The 27847-nt window shown below is 37.2% G+C and overlaps 1 long non-coding RNA gene across 2 annotated transcripts; it reads right to left on the bottom strand.

Moving 5' to 3' along the window:
- LOC107823308 (uncharacterized) lies at positions 1–22992 on the bottom strand. Of its 2 annotated transcripts, XR_012700316.1 has the most exons (8): positions 22584–22992; positions 10639–10787; positions 10230–10286; positions 9882–9941; positions 2334–2544; positions 2180–2263; positions 838–991; positions 1–638 (listed from the first exon to the last, which is right to left on the bottom strand). It is a non-coding gene; the product is annotated as an uncharacterized LOC107823308 (long non-coding RNA). The 2 variants fall into 2 exon arrangements; XR_012700317.1 differs by lacking the exons at positions 1–638; positions 838–991; positions 2180–2263; positions 2334–2544 and adding an exon at positions 9328–9727 and having other exon boundaries at positions 9833–9941; positions 22584–22987.
- Positions 22993–27847: the final 4855 nt, after the last annotated feature.

Raw genomic sequence — 27847 nt, 5'->3', positions numbered from 1 at the left:
TTGAATAAAATTTTAAGATAACAATATAGAAATTGTCCGAAAAGATAAGAACAATCTAATATCAACTATGCTCGGAGTAAGCTCCACAAAACATTACGAGCTGTCTTGTCGCCTCCTAACGATAAATGTTAGGGGAAAAGAGAAAAATAAGGTACTCCAAATGCCGTGGCGTGCAATTTTACATTTCACAACACACGGAAGTCGAACTTATGTCTCAACTAAGAAGCTCATCAGCGCATCTCTTAAACTCTAGATGCTCCAGAATTCATGAATTGCAGCCATTCATACTAATCAATAATTTACCCAATACTGCAAATTCTCTCTGTAACTATTTTTTCAGGAGAAAGAAGATAGAGAAGAAACGGAAGCAAATCTGCAATAATTCACTGTCAATTCACCCTGCCACAACAAATGGTCAAGCAAAGGTCTCTAAAAGTTTAAACATCTGGCCTTCTTGGATACTACCCTTCAGAGTGTCCTGTGTCATACCAAAATCATCACTTAGAATCTTTTTTTCTTGATTTCTAGTCTGGAATAGCAAATATTGACACAGGGCCCCTCCTGGTCGTACTTGACACCAATGAGCTTGACTGGTCATGGATATAGATGCCATCCTCAGAAGTGAAAAAATTGCCAGGCTGCAAATACTACAAATTAGCCTCTTATGAAGCTTTAACTAAATCCTGCCCCGAAAAAAGGGAAATATGTAACAAGAGGTAACAAAGATGCACGAAAATGTCCCAAAAATTTACTTTGCCACTCTAAATAAGATAGGCTCCCGCGTAAAAACTGGTTGCGTATAAAAAGAACAGAAGCAAATGACAGACCAAAGCTTACCTGCTAATAAATATTTCTTTATTCTTGCATTCAATGGGCCTTCACTCTTTCGTGTGGCACATTTCTAAGACCTCTTTTGCAAAAAATGACGCGCAACAGTTCTTATACTTCTAAGATCATCATTCAAAACTTAACTTGCCTCCTCATACATTATCTGTGAAAAATAAGATTAACCAATCACATTATCGTCAAAATATTTTGACAATATTAGAAAATAATAACTAATTAACCATCTAAGTAGTAATAGTAAGCTTTCTGGCTAGGCTAATCTATGATTTAACTGATGTTTGAGAACAACTTTCAAGTTTTAAGATTTGGAACAACATTCAAGTTTAAGACTTGGAACATCTTTTAACTTTAAGACTTGATTATAGTATGACTCTGATTCCTTGCTGCTGCAAAACTGCCAACATAACAGACCAATCTAAAACTTATATTCTTCTCTCCTTGGTAATTCTAATAGCACCAAATTCTCAATCCCTCAGCCATCTATTCCACGAAGTATCCAATTCATATCCCTCCAATTTTATATAATTATATGGTCATTTCTATTCCTACTAATTCCAGTAATTATGTTATCTTTCTGTAGCTCTTGAAAGATAAAGAGAAACATTTTAGATGTCTAATTCTATACATTTTGGTGATACTACACAGTGAGTAAGAGAGACATTTTAGATGTCTAATTATATACATTTTGGTGATATTACACAGTGGGTCTTTTTGACTCTACATATCTCCAGAAAATGGAACTTCAAACAATGAGAAGTGCTTGATCATGACCAGACAGAGCCACCGAAACCAAAAATGTGGCCCAAAGTCTTGCATGGAGCAGAAAGAAGAAAAAGCAAATAAAAGCTCCAAGAATGATGATATTCATTCTCCAGATAAGTATAAAAAACACACAACTGCATAGAAAATTGTGAGTAGCCCTTTTTCCAACAATGGTGTCATTACTTTAACCAATCAAAACCACGAAGATAATAGGAGCTGAATATCTAAACAACAAAGAGACTCCCAATTCAACATAGATTTCCACTGTACAGTCAAACTGCCGATTCCTCATACAGAATCTCCATTAAACAAAGCATAAAAACACCACAAAAAAAGGGATACTGCTCAAACGAATGAAAAGGAGGATCCTAAGAAAAACATTATCAAGCACACCGCACCTAGCAATAGACTTACAAAAAAAAATTCAAATAGGACATGCCCATATGCTACGAAGCATGAATTAGGACTATGAAAACTATTTTTAACTATTTCTTTAACTATCTTGAAACATGATTAATTTAGCAGAGCATAAGAGAAATATAAAAACCTTGATGTGAAACAAAGAAAGTACCTAGAAACAGAGCGAGCAGGGGAAAAAGACCTGGAGTGCGAGAGAGACGCAGAGCGATGAGAGTATTTACCCCTAGGAGATACACTGCCGAATGACTGTCAGTAAACATGCTAAATTTTCTGAAGCTGATGAAAAAGACAGTCAGAAACTAAACCTTTTGCTCTGGCTGCTATAGCTCCGTCGAGGACTCCTGCTTCTTGAATAACTTTTGCTACGTCTCTTATCATACTCCTCCACCTAAAGAGTAGATAACTGTTTTAAATTAATGCATAAATACAACACTGGATCCAGGATTTCTACCACTGACAGGGAATAGACGCTTGAGAGAACTGATTGTGAAAGAGAGAGTCATCAAGTTTCCTTATCTGCAAAAGAAACTAATGCACAACACTTTAGATATCTATCACTCCTTTTAAGAGTAATGCCAGGAGTATAGACATCACTCTAATATCAGTTAATTTTCCAAAAAATTCAGTAAAAAATGGTTGTCATTGATGTTTTACTTTCAGAATTCCGATTATGTATAATGTGTTTTCCTTGCAGAGGACTACGCTTAAAAGGTTAAAAAGTGTTTTTAATTATTTTTTGTAAACTTTCACAAAATATCATCTCCTATTTCACACAAATGCACACAAAGAAAGACACACTAATTACACTACTTAACTTCACACACAAAAAAAAGCAAGCATAAGCTCATGAAGTATGTTATAATAACACACATGAGCGGAGACACCGGTGCCAAATGAGGCCTTGCCTTGAGCCTTCATTTGGGGACATAGCTCTTGGTTTTGCTACCTCTTTTAGCTCAAGCCATTCTGCAATTGTGAATAAGAAAACATTTGCACCAGCTTCCCATAATCATGTAATAAAATTGATCTAACAACTTCACAAGAAAAGCATATCGTAATAGCAATATAAGCAATGTAATGGAAATCCATTAACAACATAATGACCCCTTCGTTCAACTATAAAAATTTAAAGTCCAAAGGAAAAGTGAAGAACAGAAAAATCTAAGCATGTCAAAATACAAACTTAATCTTTTATAAGTAAATAACAGTAGTAATATATGAGAATTGAAAGCAATACAAATAAGTAAAAGGAATTATTCATTGGACAAATTAGTGACAATGCTAAAAAAGGCTCTTTAGATTCTCAGTTATAGCATCAGCTTATATAAAGATGACTAACATTGATAATTGTTTAACCAAAAATATGAGTCCTTGGTCAAAGCTAAAAGAGAAATTCGGGTTACTGATAATCAGGAGACAAAAATAAAATACTTTTGAGAACAATGGCAGAAGATAAATAGATAAGTATTTCAATGAATTCTCAATAGTATTCCGTGTCCTTACAAATGATGATCCTTCTTCCTTTTATAGATCATTCTAGGTAAAGGAATAAAGCCTCAGCTTTAATGATATAATCATGAGCAATAAATGACATTAAATAGGCCGTTACATAATCATTCCTATTAAATACCAACTTTATAACGTATCAGACATTTAATAATGAATTTGGGCTCCTTTCTGTCATCTGATCCTTGCTTTCAATGCCTTCTAATCCGTTGGCTGCAAATAATTTAAATTGGTACGAGACTCGTATCTATACGTCGTCTCGTGCTTATTTAAATTCTTCTTCCCGTGGCTGTTTTCACCGTGCCTCTTAGTCAATTGCTGTTCTTTGACCATTCAACTAATCCACGTGTCATGCCACATCATTTTTAATATAAATTCAGTTTTTTTCCCAATACAGATAGTCCCCCCACTTTCCATTTTTTTTATCAATTAAATAATTGGGAAGTGGATCTTCATGTAAAAAGAACTTTTGCCACAATTAATGCTCATGACAGTACTAACGTCTCAGCAGTCTTTTCCATTTAATGCTCTGTCCATGTGTCATTTTATAATTGATTCCGCTATTCATTCCTTTCTTCGAGACTTCTTCATTCTCACTATTTACGAAGTGATAGCTGCCTTTATTATAGGCTTTTCATCATTATACTTAAAAAGTTGACGGTTCCCATTTTACACATAACTTTGTCTTCCTTTGTCTTCTTCACTAATCTTCGACACATACCTTCTTCTTGACAATGTCTTCTTCAAACCCTAACCGTAAAAAAGTTCCAATTCTAGATCAGTTCCCCAACGCCCCTATTAGACACAGAAGAGGCGGAGGAAGTAGGCCTCGAACAGGGTTAGAATCTACGCGAGGTGGTTCCTCTGGTTCTTCTTCAAGGAGTTTTGTTCCAAAAGCCCCTTCTTCTAAGAGTAGGAAAATTCTTGATATTTCTCAAGAACCCTCAGTTGATGATATAGTTCCCAGTGATTTGTCTTTTGAAAGTGGCAAAACGTCTCTTCAAAAACAAATTAAAAATTTAGAAAGAGCCGATACTTACCCAACATTAGTAACCGAGCTTACAATCCCCACTATAAGAAGAGATTGTAATTGGAAGGATAGTCTTCGAATGTCAATTCCTTCCCCAAATCAAAGAATTTCTTCTTTTAGAAATGGGTATTCTTCTGTTTACACTTACCCATTCACTTTGGGTTTTAATCCTCCGATTGACCCAGTTATTCTCGATTTTTGTCGTTTCTTTACCATTTGTTTGGCCCAAATTGGTCCATTGGTGTGGAGAATAGTGGCTTGTTTGAGATATTTATCATCCAAGGCCAATGTCAATTTCACCTTTTCTCATCTCATTCATCTATACCATCCCAACTTAATACGCCATGGGGTTTTCACCTTAACTGCAAGGGAGCAAAAAAGTTTTGGTAAACCCTGAGGATGACGTAAGTTTTCTCTTATTTACCGTACCTACTTTTGAGAATTTCAAAAGAATGTTGTTTTTTAACCTCGTCCCTTCTTGGTTTTTTTGTAGCAACCATGGGAGATGTGGAACCTATTCCCAACTTTCGTGGTTGGGTAGACTCACTTTTGAAAATTGCTACTAGGGAGCAAAGAACTTGGAAATCAATTTCTTCCTTACATGGCTGGAAAGTCAAAACACACGGTATCCCCTCTTTTACAAAATTTTATTTTACATGTTAAGCACTTTTTCCTCAACTTTAATCATGTATATCCATTCTTTAATCAGGATTTGGCATTAGAGGAATGACAGCTGAAGTAGCTATGGCCATTCGCATGTCTGCGAATGCTGCTCTGGATTTAGATAAGGCTCGAGCCTTGCTGCCTAAAAGAAAAGCTACAAAGGAAAGTTCTGAAGAAGAAGAGAAGGGTACCTCCCTAATTACCAGGCCAAGGGTCAGGAGACGAATAATAATTGATAATGAAATTGAGAACTCTCCTGCTCGTACCTCCACCACCGAGCCTGTTTTGATTCAATCTGATGAGGATGCCGAACCAAGAGATAATAATGAATCAATTCAGCACCTTTTTGACAGTGGTTTCGAGAGTGGCGAGCTCGGACCTGTTTTTTACGAAGCTCCTCTTTCCTCACTTGTTCCTATTTCCTCCATTCCTCTGCCTACCGTAAGTGTTTCTTTACCAGCTTTAACACCTTCCATTTGTTTGCCAATTTCTACTGCTCTTATATCTGTTCCCTTGGCTACTTCAACCGCACCTGCTTCTGCTCCGGTGTTGGTTTCGACATCTTTTCCCTCCATTCCTTCTATTCCCTCCGCTGCTCCTCTTCCCTCTGTTCATCATACAGAGACAGGTTCTAGCAGCGGAAATATGTCAATGAGAAGTGTTACTTTGGAAGTTCCTGCCAATCATAGCCTCCTGAGGAAGACTGGCAGAGCTGATGTTTGGCTCGAACCTCTCATTGGAGATAGATGAGAAAGATTCACTTCAATACCACGGTTAGAAACAAGGAAACCCAAAAACTTACCTGATGCAACTCTAAATGCACATTTTTCTGGGTTGAGTTTCATATTAAATTTTCGCAAAATTTCAAATGTAATAGATAGATGAGAAATATGATCATGAGATTGCTGGGTTTTGACGAGCATATCGTCTATATATACCTCCATTGTTTTCCCTAAATGTTCTTGGAACATTTTGGTGACCAACCTTTGATAGGTTGCCCCAGCATTTTTGAGACCAAAGGGCATTACTTTATAACAATAAGTCCCCCTGTCTGTGATGAAAGAAGTTTTTTCTTCATCATCAGGATCCATTTTGATTTGATTATATCCTGAGTATGCATCTAAAAAACTTAAAAGTTCATGACCTGCGGTCGCATCAATTAGCTGATCTATATGTGGTAAGGGAAAGGAATCTTTTGGACATGCTTTATTTAAATCAGTGTAATCTACACAAACACGCCACTTACCATTTTTCTTGGGTACAACCACCGTATTAGCTAACCAAGTTGGATATTTTACCTCACGGATTGATCCGATTTTTAATAATTTTTGGACTTCATCCTAAATCACCTGGTTCTTGAAAGCACCTTGTTTCCGTTTCTTTTGCTTTACTGGTGTGAAAGAAGGGTCCTCGTTGAGTTTGTGAGTCATCACATTTGGAGGTATCCCTGTCATATCAGCGTGGGACCAAGCAAAGCAATCTAAGTTAGCTTTTAAAAATTCGATTATCATACCTCGCATGTTCGTGTCTAAATTAGCTCCAATATAAACCTTCCGTTCAGGCTGTTGATCAAATAACGTCACTGCATCAAGCTCTTCAATCGTCGTTTTGATGCTTTCGTTCTCTTCAGGTTCTTGAATTGTGTCAGGCCTTGAGTCCAAATCTGTTTTCTCTTGTTCAGTTGAAGCTTGATCTTTTTTACTTTCAACTGTTTCCTGTAATTGCTATTTTGCTTTATTTACGGCGCTCGTACTTGTTACAGCGTTGACATTTCTGGCCATCTGTTGATCCCCACGAATCTGACAAATTCCCCATGGTGATGGGAATTTGATAACTTGATGCAGGGTTGATGGGACAACATCCATATCGTGTATCCATGGCCTTCCCATGATCATATTGTAGGCCATTTCCATATCAACTACCTGAAATTTAGTTTCCTTCACAACACCCATAGCAAAAGTTGTTAGTATTACCTCACCTTTTGTTACTACACTTGAGTTGTCGAAACCTGACAAGGTGTGCGCCTTGGGTAACATTTTGTCTTCAGCTTGCATTTCCCGCAGTACCCTTAGTAATATAATATTTACAGAACTTCCTGGATCAATCAAAACTCGCTTTACATTAGTATCATATACAAGTAAAGATATTACCAGTGCATCATTATGTGGAGTTGTCACTCCTTCGTTATCTGCATCATCGAACGAAATGCTTTCATTGTCAAGGACCTGCCGCACCCGTTTCCCATGTGTAATCTTTACCTTAGAAACCTTGTTGGAAGCTGTGTAAGTTATGCCATGAATATCTTCTCCCCCGCTTATGACATTCACTGTCCTCTTGGGTGAAGGAGGTTGTAGTGGTTCTTGTCTGTTTTTCATATAAGCTTGTTTTCCTTTCTCACTAAATAATTCAGTGAGATATCCTTGCTTTAATAAATGATCTACTTCACTTTGCAGGAATCTGCATTTTGAAGTTTTGTGCCCGTGATCGTTGTGAAATTCGCACCAATGATCCGGATTGCGTCTACTTGGGTTTGACCGCATTTCTTTCGGCCACCATACCTTATCTCCCATGCTTCTTAAAACAGCTACGAGCTAGGAGGTAGAGACGTTGAAATTATATCCACCGAATCGTGCCTTTAAACTCCTGTCATCATCACGTGATTCTTGTCTATTCCGATCATTCCTGAACTTTGAAGAAGAGCTAGAATCTCGGTTCCTTGATTTTCGATCGTATTGTTGGTTATCTTGCTTCGACCGTGGGTCCTTTCCTGCGAATCCCATATATGGATCGTACCTGTTTTTACCTGATCTTTTTTCGGAATCTGACCTTCGGGTACCGCCCCTTTCTTCATGATGGAGCTTAGGTACGATATCTTCTTCGATTCGCAGCTCCGTGCTATAACTGTTGTAAACATCATTCCATGTGGTTGCAGGAAATTCTCGAAGACTTTCTTTGAGTCGTCTCGTGGCTTCAGAACTTTTGTCATTTAAATTACTTGCAAAAGCTATAGCAGCCCAATTGTCAGGCACACGAGGTAGAGTCATTCTTTCACATTGGAACCTATCAACGAAGTTTCTAAGCAACTCTGAATCCCCTTGTTTGATTTTGAAAATATCTTCCATCTTTTTCTCAACTTTTTGTGCTCCCGAATGTGCTTTAATAAAAGAATCTGCAAGCTCAGCAAAAGAATTAATAGAATTTTCAGATAAAAGAGAATATCAGGTTAATGCACCCTTGGTGAGTGTTTCTCCAAATTTCTTGACCAATACTGATTCAATTTCTTGTTTGGTCAAGTCGTTGCCTTTCACGCCAGTTGTAAATGCAGTCACGTGGTCACGTGGGTCTGTAGTACCATCATATTTCGGGATGTCAGGCATTTTGAATTTTTTCGGAATTGGAAGGGGAGCAGCACTAGGCTTCCATGGTTGTTGTGAGTATTTGTCCATGTCTACTCCTTTTATTATAGGTGGAACTCCAGGGATTTGCTCTATTCGCTCATTTTGTTCCTTCAGCTGTTTCTGCAAGGTTAGTACTAAATTTTGCAAATATGAATTATTTAAATTACCTGGTCCCCCTTCTTGTGGTTCACTGGGGGTTGCTCCGTTTCCAGAATTATCAAGACCAGAACGGGGGTTCTCCAATGTATTATTATTAGGAGTCGACGTAGGTGGCGCAGCAGGCAATCGACTAACAAGTGCCTGAAGAGCTTTGCCGACTTGTGCATCGATTAGCTTTTGCAAAGCTTCAGTTGTAACTCCTTCAAAATGTTCAGATTGCTCTTGTTGATCAGCACGGGATTCAGTAACAGGAGTGCCTTCACGAGATTGACGTGGTGAATTTAAAGGAGAGGGAACCACGGTATCTTGATTTTGATGTATTTGATTTTCATGGCTTCCCAATGTGTTGTTACTGTTGTTGTCGGCGTTATTGTTTGACATGGTGATGATAATAGATAAGATATAGTTTAAAAGGAAAGATTATCAGATTCCCGGTAACGGAACCAATTTGTTTAACCAAAATATGAGTCCTTGGTCAAAGCTAAAAGAGAAATTCGGGTTACTGATAATCAGGAGACAAAAATAAAATACTTTTGAGAACAATGGCAGAAGATAAATAGATAAGTATTTCAATGAATTCTCAATAGTATTCCGTGTCCTTACAAATGATGATCCTTCTTCCTTTTATAGATCATTCTAGGTAAAGGAATAAAGCCTCAGCTTTAATGATATAATCATGAGCAATAAATGACATTAAATAGGCCGTTACACAATCATTCCTATTAAATACCAACTTTATAACGTATCAGACATTTAATAATGAATTTGGGCTCTTTTCTGTCATCTGATCCTTGCTTTCAATGCCTTCTAATCCGTTGGCTGCAAATAATTTAAATTGGTACGAGACTCGTATCTATACGTCGTCTCGTGCTTATTTAAATTCTTCTTCCCGTGGCTGTTTTCACCGTGCCTCTTAGTCAATTGCTGTTCTTTGACCATTCAACTAATCCACGTGTCATGCCACATCATTTTTAATATAAATTCAGTTTTTTTCCCAATACAATAATAATGGAAACAATAAAACCTAATATAACAAAATCCATCTAACCTAGTGGAAAACATCATGAACTCTTTCAGAACATAAATGCATTATTGACCTTGTGAAATTTTGTTCACGGAGCCTTTCTCTATACTCATTGAGTTCTTAATATCATTACCTGTTAGAAAATTGACAGAAAATAATTAGTGAGTACATGCATGTGCAGAATAAGTCGAGCTATGATTGAGAAAATACTGCAACAACCCTTTAGTAAAAAAAAAATTTCTATGGGGGTCAATCGGCATGGAGGACCAAGGAGGAGCAAAATCCTCATAAAAATAGCTCACGGCAACCCCCTCAAATCTCCAAAACATCTCGACCTCTCTGAGACGTTGTTGGAGGAAACTTGGATGGAAAGAACAATTTGACACCAAATTTTGTAGAATATAAATTACTCGAAGCTTACAATAGATTTGACAAAGATAGCACCAAGGTTTGAATTGGAGGGTGATGGATGGATGATCTGCAAGTACACAAACAACAAAGCCATGCCCAGTTCAATTGCATATACAGGGTATAGAAGTAGAAGACTGGAAGGTGAAGAGCTTATTGAATGAAAAAAGATGAACTACTCTGTACAAACACAACTATGTGGTGGCCGTATGAATAAACTCCACATATGCACCGATACCCTAACATGCGTATGCAGCTAATACTAAAATGACTATAATGCCCTGAATTTAGATTTTAATGCCAATTAAGCAGCTAGGTCGAAACCACTGGCTCTTCAATAACATAGTAATACCATACTTCTTTATCAAGCCAATCTTTCTTGCCAGAATCAGATTAAAAAAAGTTAAAGAATAGTGTCTTGCCTCACAAAGAGGAATACAGGCAGAGTTATGACAAAATATTTCATTCCTGCACAAGTCGCTCGTAAGTTTTTTCTTCTTGCAGCATAAGGCCAAACCAAGTCTTAGATATCTTAATTTTAAAGCATGTTATACTCCTTCAAAGAGTAATCCTGTCAGCAAAGAGAAATATGAAGTATGAGAAGAAAGACTATAACACTGCATAAATACATGAAACACACACACACACACACACACACACACACACATATATATATATATATATATATATATATATAACCACAACATACTTGATATTGGATTCTGGAAATAGGAAACCCTTTTGGCAGATTTTTCCTTTCGCAATAGTTTTTACTGTATCCATGTGAAAGTGTAAATAAACTACTAACTCTTCACAACATACTTGATATTGGATTCTGGAAATAGGAAACCCTTTTGGCAGATTTTTCCTTTCGCAATAGTTTTTACTGTATCCATGTGAAAGTGTAAATAAACTACTAACTCTTCAGCTAAAGTACACTTCTCTTTTGGAAGCAACCTTGCTAAGAATACAAAATATACTGGATTAGGGTCTAGGAATACAGACGTTCCATGAGCAAAACATATTACATGGGCCCTGCATATACCATGTACAAAATCAACTCAATAAACAAATCACAAGTTTAAACGGTCTAAATGGAAAGAGGAACTTATGCATTCATACTATACACAAAAGTGTTTGCTCTTATGCTTGTCCATTTTTTTCAACTTGTCCATCTTCTCTACTTCAATTACTTTATTTGCAGCCTGCTATGCATGTGTTCTACATTGCTCTTTCAGGTAGACACGCTCTTCACTCCCATATTTGATGCTAAATAAAATAAAATTTTGTAGGTGAATAGTTAAAGGAATTTTCGACCATTTTAGTAGTTACCTCTCGCATAAGTAGAAAGAATATAAGGTCCTATCTAGAAACAATATATTTTGTTCAAACATATAGTTTTCCTCAAGCTCAAGAGTTAATCGAGCAAATTGCATTTCCTTTTGGCATAAATATATGCCGCCTCCACAAATACTTGAGTATTTGGACTACGTAGTACAATGCACTACATGTTGTAACTGTACCTCAAAATGATGTCTAAAAAGGAAAATAAAATGTAAATTAGAGTAAACATGACATAATTTAGCCATAATTGGTTCAATATTTGCAGGGAAGATCAAATTATATTTACTACGTTGTTACTCTACTTTGGGTACTTGAAGCTGGAGTAGTCTCATCACTTGCTTTTTTTGAGACCTTAAGGGATCTTTATGACAGTGTTGCTCCACATCAGTCCCGTCAAAATTATCATGTACCGGCGCCACACAACTTACAAAAAGTTTTACTAATACACAAACATAACTTCAATATAGAAATCAGAACTTTACAATTCCATAAAGATGCAAAAGGCAAGCAATTCAAACCTTAAACTTGCTATTGTTAAATATTCTTGAATTTGATATTAAACACAGCATACTAAAAAGCAGAGTTGTTCCACTATGTCCTGTGTCTCAATCAAAGCTAGGAGGCAGTATATAAAGCTAGTTATTGTTGCGGAAGCCAAATGTATATAGTGTGAATAAGTCACAATTACTATACCAAAAATTATGACAGCCACCAAATAATAAATAAGACAATAAAGCAACAATAAAAGGAACACCAGAATTTACGAGGTTCGGCTAATTTTGCCTACTCCTCGGACACAACCAATATTTTATTTCACTCCAAAAATACAAGTGAAATAATACTAAAGAGAAGATACAAATGCCTTAAGAAGATAAGAAGGCAAATGAGAGGTGTGTTTAAATCCTAAACATTAGGCCTCCTTTTATAGAGTGAAGTACCAACCAAAATTGGTACTTCACCGATGTGTGATTTCTGTCATTCAACAAATCTCCACCTTGGCAAAATTTCACATCTTCAATTTTCTCTCAATAACAAAATTTTAGTTGTGTCTTCATCTTCAATCTTTAGTGTTTAACAATGTTGATCAAATCCAAACAATGTTGAAACTTGACCGCAGTTACCACTTTTGTCAGCATATCAGCAGGATTCTCTGTAGTATGAATTTTCTTCACCGTGACTCCACCTTCTTCTATGATTTCTCGTACGAAATGATACCGAACATCAATATGCTTCGTCCTTGCATGATAAACTTGGTTCTTCGCTAATTGAATAGCACTTTGACTATCACAAAAAATTGTGATATTTTTTTGTTCAACACCAAGCTCCTTTAGCAACCCTTGAAGCCAAATTGCCTCCTTCACAGCCTCTGTAATAGCCATGTACTGTCTCTGTTGTAGACAAAGCAACTGTTGACTCCAATGTAGACTTCCAACTAACTGGTGCTTTTGCAAAAGTAAACACATAACCAGTAGTTGATCTTCGTTTGTCCAGATCACCCGCAAAATCTGAGTCACAATATCCAACTACAGACTGATTGCCTTCCTGCTCAAAAACTAACCCAACATCTACAGTATTATGAATATACCGTAGAATCCACTTCACAGCTTGCCAATGCTCCTTTCCTGGATTATGCATATATCTGCTAATAATTCCAACAGCTTGTGAAATGTCAGGTCTCGTACAGACCATTGCATACATCAAGCTACCAACAACAATTGTGTATGATACCTTTGACATATACTCTCGTTCAGCTTCATTCTTTGGCGACATAGTATTACTTAGCTTAAAATGGGGAGCAAGTGGAGTACTAACTGGCTTAGTCTTTTCATCTATGCCAAAACGTTGTAGTACTCTTTTCAAATATTCTTTCTGAGATAAACAGACTTTGAACGTCTATCTCTTATTATCTCCATGCCAAGAATTTTCTTTGCCTCACCTAGATCCTTCATCTCGAACTCCTTCTTCAGTTGAATCTTCAACTTATCAATTTCTTCCGAATTCTTGGAAGCTATCAAAATATCATCAACATATAGGAGAAGATATATAAAGGAACCATCTTTAAGCTTGCGCAAATATACACAATGATCGTACTTGCTTCTCTTGTACCCTTGCCGCAACATAAACTTGTCAAATCTTTTGTACCATTGTCTAGAAGATTATTTCAATCCGTACAACGAGTTTTCAAGTTTGCACACCATATTTTCCTTTCTAGCAACTTTGAATCCTTCTGGCTGAGTCATGTAGATTTCCTCCTCCACGTTTCCATGTAAAAACGCAGTTTTTACATCCATCTGAACTAGTTCCAAATCCAACTGTGCTACCAAAGCCAACATAATTCTAATGGAGGAATATTTTACAACTGGAGAAAATACTTCATTGTAATCAATTCCCTCCTTTTGAGCATATCCTTTGGCCACCAATCTTGCTTTGTAGCGAACATCTTCTTGGTTAGGAAATTCTTCTTTATTTGCAAATACCCATTTGCACCCAATTGCTTTCTTTCCCTTCGGGAGATTGGCCAATCTCCATGTATGATTTTGATGAAGAGACTGTATTTCATCATTCATGGCAATCCTCCACTTATCTTCTTTTGAACTTTGGACTGCATCTTTATAAGTGGTAGGAACATCATCAGCTACAATTGAGGTGACACAAGCAGTTGTCTCTACGAGACGAACAAGTTTTGTTATTGTCCTTTTTGGCCTCCTGGTTGCTATTGATTCAAGTTGTTGTTGAGGTTCCTGAGTTGGAATCTCCCTCTCTACTGGCTCTTCTTCCAGAGGATAATCTTCATTTGTTTCCTCCTCTTCTTCTTGTGTAGGAAAAATAAATTTTCCCTCAAACTCCACCTGCTTAAAAGCACCCTCATTTTGTTTGGTATCTTCTGTTACCTTATTTACCATAGCAGATTCATCAAAGGTAACATCCCTGCTGAATATTACTTTCTTTGTCATAGGACACCATAAGCGATATCCTTTGACTCCAGAAGTAATCCCCATAAAAATAGCCTTCTTTGCTCTTGGATCTAATTTTGACTCTGTCACATGATAATATGCGGTTGAGCCAAACACGTGCAAAGAGTCATAATCTACAACAGGCTTTCTATACCATTTTTCAAATAGTGTCTTGCCATCAATAGCAACAGATGGTAGACGATTAATGAGGTGGCATGCATATGTAATTGCCTCAGCTCAAAATTCTTTGCCCAAGCCAGCATTGGACAACATACATCGTACCTTCTCCAGCAAGGTCTGGTTCATACGTTCTGCCACTCCATTCTGTTGTGGTGTATGTCTGACAATGAAGTGTCGGACGATGCCATCATTTTCACAAACCTTATTGAAATGATCATTTTTGTATTCACCTCCATTATCTGTGCGAATACACTTGATCCTCCTGCCTGTTTGATTCTCCATCATCGTCTTCCATTTGAGAAAAATTCTCAGCACTTCATCTTTTGCTCTTCATTGTATACACCCACACTATTCGGGAAAAATCATCAACAAAGGTTACAAAATAGTGCTTCCCACCCAATGAAGGTGTTTTGGAAGGACCCCAAACATCAGAGTGTACATAATCCAAAATACCTTTAGTATTATGGATCGATGTCCCAAATTTAACCCTTGTCTGTTTTCCTTTGACACAATGCTCACAAAACTTCAAGTTGCAAGTCTTTACTCCTTTTAACAATCCTTGATCTGATAGAGTTTTCAAGGATTTTCCTCCAGCATGTCCCAAGTGCTTGTGCCATAGCCTGGTTGCTTCTGCCTCTTTGTCGTCACTGGACGTCACTGTCGTTGTCCCAATAACTGTACTACCACGATAGCGGTACATGTTATTGTTCTTCCTATTAGCCTTCATTACCACTAGTGCACCAGAGCATACTCTCATCACTCTATTTTCTGCAATGATTTTGAACCCTTTTGATTCTAGGGCTCCCACAGAGATGAGATTCTTCTTCAAATCCGGTACATATCGAACATCTATTAATGTTCTGATCATTCCATCATGGTTCCTTAATCGTATTGAACCAATGCCATATAAGGTAAGAGGGTTGTTATCCACTGTGTGGATGACTCCATATTCTCCTTCTTGAAATTCCACGAACCAGTCCCTGTTGGAACACATATGATAGCTACAAGCCGAGTCCATCAACCATATGTCTGATGATGTTGATGACTCTATTGTAACTAATGAGAAGTCTGAATCATCACAATCAGCTACATTTGAATCCATAATGGCCTTTCCATTATTATGTTTAGCCTTATCCTTCAACTTCGGACAGTCTTTCTTCCAGTGCCCCTTTTCTCGACAAAAGGCACATTCATCTTTGCTGGGTCTGGATCTTGACTTGGATCTTCCCTTCTTTGTCCTCATTTGATTTTGAGGACGACCCCTCACAAATAGTGCTTCTCCTTCTCCACCCTTCTGTTTTTCTCGCTTTCTTTGTTCATAGCTGTACAAAGCCGAACAAACTTCTCTAAGAGAAACTTCGTCATTTCCATGGAGTAGAGTAGTTTCAAGGTGCTCGTACTCATCAGGAAGTGACGCCAACAACATCAAGGCCAAATCACCATCATCATAAGTTGTATCCATATTTTGCAAATCTGTGACCAACTTATTGAAACTGGTGATATGTTCATTTATCGTGGTACCAGGAACATAGGTGAAGTGAAACAGTCTCTTCTTCATGTACAATTTATTTTGACTGTTTTTCTTCAAAAATTTATCCTCCAGTGTTTTCCATAATTTACTTGCAGAAGTTTCCTTTGTGTATGGATATTTCTGCGGATCGAATGGTACCACAAGCAACACAGTTGAGAATCTTCCAATCTTCTTCTCCAATAACATCTGGTTTCTTTTCTTCAATGGCCAGATCTAGCCCTTGTTGAAAAAGGACATCTAGAACCTCGCCTGGCCACATCCCAAAATGTCCGGAACCGTGAAATATTTCTACCGCAAATTTCGCATTTGACACAATTCTTGTCATAAGCGAAGATGCCAATGATGACGTATTGTTGACACTTGATGTAGATTCTTCTTATTTATTGTCTCCCATCTTTGACACAAATATTATTTAATAGCTGACGACACAAATCAAAATTATTTTCTTTCTGGTATGTAAGATCAGACTAAGCTGCAACCACAGAGCATACTCAGATAGAACCTTGACTCAGTTACCAAGATAAATCTTTTCTGATGTGGAAGATCAGACTATGCTGCAACCACAGAGCATACTTAGACAGTACCTTGGCTCTGATACCAATTGTTGCGGAAGCCAAATGTATATAGTGTGAATAAGTCACAACTACTATACCAAAAATTATGACAGCCACCAAATAATAAATATGACAATAAAGCAACAATAAAAGGAACACCAGAATTTACGAGGTTCGGCTAATTTTGCCTACTCCTCGGACACAACCAATATTTTATTCCACTACAAAAATACAAGTGAAATAATACTAAAGAGAGAAGATACAAATGCCTTAAGAAGATAAGAAGGCAAATGAGAGGTGTGTTTAAATCCTAAACATTAGGCCTCCCTTTATAGGGTGAAGTACCAACCAAAATTGTTACTTCACCGATGTGGGATTTCTGCCATTCAACAAATCTCCACCTTGGCAAAATTTCACATCTTCAATTTTCTCTCAATAAAAAAATTTTAGTTGCGTCTTCATCTTCAATCTTCAGTGTTCAACAATGTTGATCAAATCCAAACAATGTTGAAACTTGATAGCAGTTACCACTTTTGTCAGCATATTAGCAGGATTCTCTGTAGTATGAATTTTCTTCACCGTGACTCCACCTTCTTCTATGATTTCTCGTACGAAATAATACCGAACATCAATGTGTTTCGTCCTTGCATGATAAACTTGGTTCTTCGCTAATTGAATATAACTTTGACTATCACAAAAAATTGTGATATTTTTTTGTTCAACACCAAGCTCCTTTAGCAACCCTTGAAGCCAAATTGCCTCCTTCACAGCCTCTGTAATAGCCATGTACTCTGCCTCTGTTGTAGATAAAGCAACTGTTGACTGCAAAGTAGACTTCCAACTAACTGGTGCTTTTGCAAAAGTAAACACATAACTAGTAGTTGATCTTTGTTTGTCCAGATCACCAGCAAAATCTGAGTCACAATATCCAACTACAGACTGATTGTCTTCCTGCTCAAAAACTAACCCAACATCTACAGTATTATGAATATACCGTAGAATCCACTTCACAGCTTGCCAATGCTCCTTTCCTGGATTATGCATATATCTGCTAATAACTCCAACAGCTTGTGAAATGTCAGGTCTCGTACAGACCATTGCATACATCAAGCTACCAACAACATTTGTGTATGGTACCTTTGACATATACTCTCGTTCAGCTTCATTCTTTGGCGACATAGTATTACTTAGCTTAAAATGGGGAGCAAGTGGAGTACTAACCGGCTTAGTCTTTTCATCTATGCCAAAACGTTGTAGTACTCTTTTCAAATATTCTTTCTACAATAAACAGAGTTTAAGTCTATCTCTTATTATCTCCATGCCAAGAATTTTCTTTATCTCTTATAGTGTGAATAAGTCACAACTACTATACCAAAAATTATGACAGCCACCAAATAATAAATAAGACAATAAAGCAACAATAAAAGGAACACCAGAATTTACGAGGTTCAGCTAATTTTGCCTACTCCTCGGACACAACCAATATTTTATTTCACTCCAAAAATACAAGTGAAATAATACTAAAGAGAGAAGATACAAATGCCTTAAGAAGATAAGAAGGCAAATGAGAGGTGTGTTTAAATCCTAAACATTAGGCCTCCTTTTATAGGGTGAAGTACCAACCAAAATTGGTAATTCACCGATGTGGGATTTCTGCCATTCAACAAATCTCCTCCTTGGCAAAATTTCACATCTTCAATTTTCTCTCAATAACAAAATTTTAGTTGTGTCTTCATCTTCAATATTCAGTGTTCAACAATGTTGATCAAATCCAAACAATGTTGAAACTTGACCGCAGTTACCACTTTTGTCAGCATATCAGCAGGATTCTCTGTAGTATGAATTTTCTTCACCGTGACTCCACCTTCTTCTATGATTTCTCGTACGAAATGATACCGAACATCAATGTGCTTCGTCCCTGCATGATAAACTTGGTTCTTCGCTAATTGAATAGCACTTTGACAATCACAAAAAATTGTGATATTTTTTTGTTCAACACCAAGCTCCTTTAGCAACCCTTGAAGCCAAATTGCCTCCTTCACAGCCTCTGTAATAGCCATGTACTGTCTCTGTTGTAGACAAAGCAACTGTTGACTCCAATGTAGACTTCCAACTAACTGGTGCTTTTGCAAAAGTAAACACATAACCAGTAGTTGATCTTCGTTTGTCCAGATCACCCGCAAAATCTGAGTCACAATATCCAACTACAGACTGATTGCCTTCCAGCTCAAAAACTAACCCAACATCTACAGTATTATGAATATACCGTAGAATCCACTTCACAGCTTGCCAATGCTCCTTTCCTGGATTATGCATATATCTGCTAATAACTCCAACAGCTTGTGAAATGTCAGGTCTCGTACAGACCATTGCATACATCAAGCTACCAACAACATTTGTGTATGGTACCTTTGACATATACTCTCGTTCAGCTTCATCCTTTGGCGACATAGTATTACTTAGCTTAAAATGGGGAGCAAGTGGAGTACTAACCGGCTTAGTCTTTTCATCTATGCCAAAACGTTGTAGTACTCTTTTCAAATATTCTTTCTGCAATAAACAGAGTTTACGTCTATCTCTTATTATCTCCATGCCAAGAATTTTCTTTATCTCTTATAGTGTGAATAAGTCACAACTACTATACTAAAAATTATGACAGCCACCAAATAATAAATAAGACAATAAAGCAACAATAAAAGGAATACCAGAATTTACGAGGTTCAGCTAATTTTGCCTACTCCTCGGACACAGCCAATATTTTATTTCACTCCAAAAATACAAGTGAAATAATACTAAAGAGAGAAGATACAAATGCCTTAAGAAGATAAGAAAGCAAATGAGAGGTGTGTTTAAATCCTAAACATTAGGCCTCCTTTTATAGGGTGAAGTACCAACCAAAATTGGTACTTCACTGATGTGGGATTTCTGCCATTCAACAAATCTCCGCCTTGGCAAAATTTCATATCTTCAATTTTCTCTCAATAAAAAAATTTTAGTTGCGTCTTCATCTTCAATCCTCAGTGTTCAACAATGTTGATCAAATCCAAACAATGTTGAAACTTGACCGCAGTTACCACTTTTGTCAGCATATCAGCAGGATTCTCTGTAGTATGAATTTTCTTCACCGTGACTCCACCTTCTTCTATGATTTCTCGTACGAAATGATACCGAACATCAATGTGCTTCGTCCTTGCATGATAAACTTGGTTCTTCGCTAATTGAATAGCACTTTGACTATCACAAATAATTGTGATATTTTTTTGTTCAACACCAAGCTCCTTTAGCAACCCTTGAAGCCAAATTGCCTCCTTCACAGCCTCTGTAATAGCCATGTACTCTAACTCTGTTGTAGACAAAGCAACTGTTGACTGCAAAGTAGACTTCCAACTAACTGGTGCTTTTGCAAAAGTAAACACATAACTAGTAGTTGATCTTCGTTTGTCCAGATCACCAGCAAAATCTGAGTCACAATATCCAACTACAGACTGATTGTCTTCCTGCTCAAAAACTAACCCAACATCTACAATATTATGAATATACCGTAGAATCCACTTCACAGCTTGCCAATGCTCCTTTCCTGGATTATGCATATATCTGCTAATAACTACAAGAGCTTGTGAAATGTCAGGTCTCGTACAGACCAATGCATACATCAAGCTACCAACAACATTTGTGTATGGTACCTTTGACATATACTCTCGTTCAGCTTCATCCTTTGGCTACATAGTATTACTTAGCTTAAAATGGGGAGCAAGTGGAGTACTAACCGGCTTAGTCTTTTCATCTATGCCAAAACGTTGTAGTACTCTTTTCAAATATTCTTTCTGCAATAAACAGAGTTTACGTCTATCTCTTATTATCTTCATGCCAAGAATTTTCTTTATCTCTTATAGTATGAATAAGTCACAACTACTATACCAAAAATTATGACAGTCACCAAATAATAAATAAGACAATAAAGCAACAATAAAAGGAACACCAAAATTTACGAGGTTCAGCTAATTTTGCCTACTCCTCAGACACAACCAATATTTTATTTCACTCCAAAAATACAAGTGAAATAATACTAAAGAGAGAAGATACAAATGCCTTAAGAAGATAAGAAGGCAAATGAGAGGTGTGTTTAAATCCTAAACATTAGGCCTCCTTTTATAGGGTGAAGTACCAACCAAAATTGGTACTTCACCGATGTGGGATTTCTGCCAATCAACAAATCTCCACCTTGGCAAAATTTCACATCTTCAATTTTCTCTCAATAACAAAATTTTAGTTTCGTTTTCATCTTCAATCTTCAGTGTTCAACAATGTTGATCAAATCCAAACAATGTTGAAACTTGACCGCAGTTACCACTTTTGTCAGCATATCAGCAGGATTCTCTGTAGTATGAATTTTCTTCACCGTGACTCTACCTTTTTCTATGATTTCTCGTACGAAATAATACCGAACATCAATGTGCTTCGTCCTTGCATGATAAACTTGGTTCTTCGCTAATTGAATAGCACTTTGACTATCACAAAAAATTTTGATATTTTTTTGTTCAACACCAGCTCCTTTAGCAACCCTTGAAGCCAAATTGCCTCCTTCACAGCCTCTGTAATAGCCATGTACTCTACCTCTGTTGTAGACAAAGCAACTGTTGACCGCAAAGTAGACTTCCAACTAACTGGTGCTTTTGCAAAAGTAAACACATAACTAGTAGTTGATCTTCGTTTGTCCAGATCACCAGCAAAATCTGAGTCACAATATCCAACTACAGACTGATTGTCTTCCTGCTCAAAAACTAACCCAACATCTACAGTATTATGAATATACCGTAGAATCCACTTCACAGCTTGCCAATGCTCCTTTCCTGGATTATGCATATATCTGCTAATAACTCCAACAGCTTGTGAAATGTCAGGTCTCGTACAGACCATTGCATACATCAAGCTACCAACCACTTTTGTGTATGGTACCTTTGACATATACTCTCGTTCAGCTTCATTCTTTGGCGACATAGTATTACTTAGCTTAAAATGGGGAGCAAGTGGAGTACTAGCCAAAACGTTGTAGTACTCTTTTCAAGTATTCTTTCTGCAATAAACAGAGTTTACGTCTATCTCTTATTATCTCCATGCCAAGAATTTTCTTTATCTCTTATAGTGTGAATAAGTCACAACTACTATACCAAAAATTATGACAGCCACCAAATAATAAATAAGACAATAAAACAACAATAAAAGGAACACCAGAATTTACGAGGTTCAGCTAATTTTGCCTACTCCTCGGACACAATCAATATTTTATTTCACTCCAAAAATACAAGTGAAATAATACTAAAGAGAGAAGATACAAATGCCTTAAGAAGATAAGAAGGCAAATGAGAGGTGTGTTTAAATCCTAAACATTAGGCCTCGTTTTATAGGGTGAAGTACCAACCAAAATTGATATTTCACCGATGTGAGATTTCTTCCATTCAAGAACTATTACTATTTTAACTGGCACAAGCTCCCCCAACCACGAAATCAAAACGTGCGATATCATCTTCGTTTAGTACCAATGTTCTATTTGATTCAACCTTCTCCCCATTGTTATACAGAGGTCATATTTATATCGCCTGGGATGATGATATTTTCTCTGCATTGAACTTCTTAAAACAGATCCAACTAAAGTGTAAATAAAACACAAACGTCGCACTAAATTGGACTTTATAACACACAAAATGAAGGATAATCGCATAGACAAAATTCTTATATTACAGTTAGAGAAACAAAATTATCCACAAAAAGAACTAAAGATTAACCTGGTTCTTTAATTAAGTTACCTTAATTTAATCCCAAGCAAAGATTACGACGATTCCTTTGTAACATGAGTTGGTAGCGAGTAAATTTGTCTCAAAAATCACGTACAATTTTTCTCCTCCTTTCTTGCGTGACTGGCAGCGAACAGAAGCTTTGCCTTGAAGCCTAACTCTTACACAAACAAAGAGATTTCGAAGGATGAAGGTGGGCTTGTGGCCAAGAAGCAACAGAGCACACAGAGAGACGACGGAAAGGGAAAATAAGACTGAATTGCAACAGTCTGTTCGTACTTTGGGTTAAGCTTTCAAAGTGACAAACGACGGAAAAGCGAGTGACAAACGAAGGAAACTCATGTGATTCCAGAGGCTACAATAGGGAAAGAGTGAGAACAATGCTCTGGAATCCATGGAAAAAATGATCAAAAAAGATACACTTAGTATTTGTGAAGCGAAAAAACACCACCTATAAAGATATGCTAAATGACTGAATTATCCTCAAACTTTTTTAAAAAGACAATAAGCAGACATATCGAAAATTTTGCTCTTATAAAGTATAGAATAGAATATAACTTTTAAAAACTTATTAATCATTAAGATAAGGTACACGTGCAGCGTGTGTATTGTAAGACTAGTATATCAAGACCTGCCAGAACATATTTAATTGAAGACTAGTCGACAATAATACGATCGAAAGCTTGTTCGGTTAGGCCCTTGCGTAAATGGCTTGATATGATAATTTAATATGTACTTAAATTCCTACCTTCCTTACATAAATGGCTTGATGTGATAATTTAATGTATACATAAATTATACTCCTACCTTCAAATTGTTTAACTTAAGTTATTTTTTCTCATCAAAGAAGCTAAGATGCATATATATGGAGCACGGTATTTTGATTTTTTAATGGCTCTTTTCAATTTATATATTTATTAGATGTGCAACGTTCAATCTTCATATTGTTCTTTCATATTGATGTGAGGTAGAAACTCGTCTTTTAGCCGTAGGATTACAATATAATTACTGTATTTTTACGTGTGCTTAAGCTCAAACGATAGTGAATTACACTTAGTACGTATTTTATGCCGTACAGGAAGTGATCCCGAGTAAAAAGTTAATTTGGAGTTAAATTGATTGATCTGGAGCTTTGAAGTCTGAGTGAAGCCCAATGCATTAAGTTGGTATCGTGTTCGGAGGTCGTGTACCAAGTCTGGATGTCAAAAGAGGATGAAATAAATTTCACTCTGGGAAATTTACACTGCTGCGCCGCACAGTGCGCCGCATCTGTGCAATTTTCCAACAATCGTCAGAAAACAGCTCTCTGAACTTCCCCACAAGTGTACCGCATTATGCATCGCAGCGTGCGGCGTGCTGGTACAAATTTTACAGATCCAGAGTCCTATTTCGCGCAGGAAAAGGTGTTTCGTCTGGGTCCAACCCTACTTGGTATAAATACATGTAAAAACGTTATTTTGAGGAGGGGGACATACTTTTGACACACTTTAGGCTTAGGGAGAGCATGGAGCCACCGTGGAGGCCGAGATTCGACCTAAGGAGGCAAGAACACACTAGGAGCAAGGCGGAGAATTCTTCTACGAGTTTTTCACTTCCTTATTCCTATTTCCATTATTGGTTATGAATTTTAGTATTGTAGTTTTGCATACTATTATGAATAGCTAATTTGTTATCTAGGGTTTTGGTAGAACCTATTGGAGGATGATTTTTCTGTTACGTTATTATAGATTTGTTGTAGCTTTTTCTCTATTTGTGCAACTACGTTATTATTGTGGTTGGTTGAAGGGTTCTCAATTGACTGTGCCTATTTAGTATGTATTACTCGGGAGAGAGTGCATATTTAGGTAGTTGTTAACGTATATGAGGGATCAATACGAAGGATTTAAAAGTGGGATTAGGGATAACGAAACCTTGGGTGCGATCCGAGTGATCCGTACTTAATGCCAGCTAGCGTAATTTGGAAGAATATGTCTAGTAAATTCTGGTAATTACTCGGGAGAGAGTTATGACAGTCAGAGCGCTCATGATCGGTAGAGAATACTTAGGCGAATTTATAAAAAACATAGCGGAAAGAATTCCGACAATAGGGAAAATCATAACTCTAGACCTCCTTAATCTTGTCTCCAATCCTTATCCTTGTTAATTCATATTTTTACTGCTTTCTAGTATTTGTTAATTAATTAGATAAAAATAAACTTTATAATCTTTATAATTAGGAAATTGTTTGGACTTGAGTTTCTTAGGGATATTGAACAACTGTAGCTAAGCCTTAATTCTTTGTGGGATTCGACTCCGGACTTGTAAACCGAATTATATTTGCAATGACCGCTTATTCCTTTTTATAAGGCATAGTTGGGCGTGATCAAATTTTGGCGTTGTTGCCGGAAAAACTAACGGTATAGTGTAGGTGTACATATTTCTAGGTTGCAAGTTTGAGCTTTTATTTTTATTTTCTTGTATTTTTTTTTTGACTTGAGAGACATGGCATCTTGGAATTATGAGAATTTTGTTGTTGGTAATTCTACTTTTGATCCTTCTTATGTGTCACGACCCATTTCCATTATAGATCATGATGGCGCCCAACACCATTTTCAGGCAAGCCAACGCAAAAATATAAATAAGTGTCCATTTTACTTTTACCAACAATTTCTTAAGTTAAGGATAAAACAAGTAATAACTAGTAATGTACCAAAAGTAATTATACAATTTCCAAAAGAATAGTATACTAATGTGTATGCCAAGACCTGGTGTCACAAGTTGTGGCCAACTAGTAGAATATACAAAAGAATAAATCTATCCTACTGTCCAAAATAGAATAGATAGCAAAAAGTAAATAAAGACTCCATCAAGCTGATGAACAGCACAGGAAGGGAGCAGCTCACTGTGGAAGTCTCGGAGTATGATCAGGGATGCGCACCAGACTGATAGCCAGATGTACCTGCCACAGATCCTGTACAATTAAGTACAGAAGTGTAGTATGAGTACATAAACAATATGTACCCAGTAAGTATCCCGTCTAATCTCGAAGAAGTAGAGACGAGAGGTCGACTTGATACTTACTAGGGTCAAATAATATGAGAAAGAATTTATACTAAGCATGGAAAGCACAATTAATTAACATTTTGTGGCAATAAATAACAGTTCTTTTTCCAGATAATATCATGGGTATCCATTTACGTTTCAAGGCATATACGAAGTTCAGTCCATAGAAAATTACTAAGTAAAGCATGTGCAAGTAACACCGAGGGGCGTATGGCCCGATCCAACATAAAAGTAAATTGTGCATTGCCGAGGGTCGAACAGAACGAACAATAGATGCATCTATTACCCCGCTCGCGAATCAGACATACGAGCGGTCAAATGTAATTAAACACAATAACAAGCAGACAAGAATGTATATCTGGAAGCAATTACTCACAGAAACAACTTCTCTTTAAAAGGCCAAAAAAGATAATGTTCCTCTTACTAGTCTCATTTACCATAATCAACCTGATTTACACAATCCAAATTAAATGTAAAGTTATAAGAATATCAAATAGAGCATGATTTTGGGTCCTAGACTACTCGGACTTAGCATAATAGTAGCTACGCACGGACCCTCGTCACCTAGTGCGTACGTAGCCCCCGCATTTAGTAGCAAATTATTCAATTATTACAGCTATGGGGACAACTCCCTCTTACAAGGTTAGAAAAGAGACTGACCTCGCTCCAAAATGTACTTCCAATACCAAGAATGAGCCCAAACCCTCAATTTGGAACCGAACGATCCGAAACTAGTTAAATGAGGTAGGAACTAGTCAATACAAGCTCAAAAGATCACATTCTAACTATTTAAGCAATTGTCCAACCTTAAACACAAGTTTCCTAAAATCCGACCCCGGGCTCACGTGCCCGGATTCCGATATTTTTCGAAGAAAGTTGTTCTTTATAACCCAAGGATCAATAATATATGATTTCTACTTCATTTTATAACCAATTTTGTGGTAAAATCTAAGTTTTATCAAAACCCAAGGTTTTGCCCCAATCCCTTGATTTTTCCTAATCTTTAAGTGTTAATCTACCCAAAACTCAAGTATTAAACTTAGAAATAAGTGGATGAGCTTACCTCAAGATGCTAGGTGGAAATCTCCTCTCAAGAGCTCCAAAATCGCCTAATACACGAGTGCAAAATGGGCAAAAATGGTTGGAGCCCGTATTAAATGAAGCTCACTGCTTTAGGGATTTCCGCACCTGCGCCCACCGTATCTGTGGAAAGGAGCCGCTTCTGAGGAATCACCACTAGGCCGTTGGGCCGCATCTGCGAGATGCAAGCTGCATTTGCGGCTCCGCTTCTGCGAAAAGACAGCTGCTTCTGTGGCTTTGGGCCTGACCTGGCTTGGCCGCATCTGCAAGAGGTGGACTGCTTCAGCGTTCTTACACCTGCGGCTGACCAACCGTAGGTGCGGTTATGACAACAACCTGAAGCTTCAGCTCTTCCCAAATTTTCCAACTTCACTCGAGCCTTGTCCGATTGACGCTCGGGGCTCCAAGGCCCGGCCTGAACATACCGACAAGTTTGAAATCAAGAAACGGACTCGCTCGAACCCTCGGAACCCCCGAAACAACGCTAAATCTAAGAATCACCCCTAAAACCAATTGATTCAAACTTATGAACTTCAAGTTCTTAAATTCACTTCTAACGTGCTGAAACATACTTATACTTCTCGGATTAACACCAAATTTTGTGGGCAAGTCTTAAATATTATATTGGACCTGCACCGGGCTCCGGAACTAACATACGAGTCTGATACCAACGTGATCAATTATTATTTAATTTCTTTAAATCCTTAGAATTTCAGTTTAACAATTTCTAATAAAAATTCATTACTCGGGCTAGGACCTCGGAATTTGATTTCGGGCATACGCCCAGGTCTCATATTTTCCTACGGACCCTCTGGGATCATCAAAACATAAATCCAGATCCGTTTGCTAAAAATATTGCCCAAAGTCAAACTAAGCCTTTTAAGAAAATCTTAAGGAATCAAATGAGCTTATTCAATCCAAACTCTTCCAAATCACGAACCAACCATCCCTGCAGGTCATAAATTAGTTTAAGCAAGCGCGGAAAGTTTTATTTAAGGGAACGAGGTTCTAAAAAGCAAAACGACCAGTCGGGTCGTTACATTCTCCACCTCTTAAACAAATTTTTGTTCTCGAATGGACATAGAAAAGTACCTGAGGTGCTGAATAAATGTGGATATTTGCTCCGCACGTCCTCCTCTGACTCCCATGTTTCC

Source organism: Nicotiana tabacum, chromosome 16, assembly GCF_000715075.1.
Source record: "Nicotiana tabacum cultivar K326 chromosome 16, ASM71507v2, whole genome shotgun sequence".
NCBI lineage: Eukaryota > Viridiplantae > Streptophyta > Magnoliopsida > Solanales > Solanaceae > Nicotiana > Nicotiana tabacum.
The sequence above is the reverse complement of the archived record's forward strand: the minus strand, read 5'-3'. Positions and strand labels throughout refer to the sequence as shown.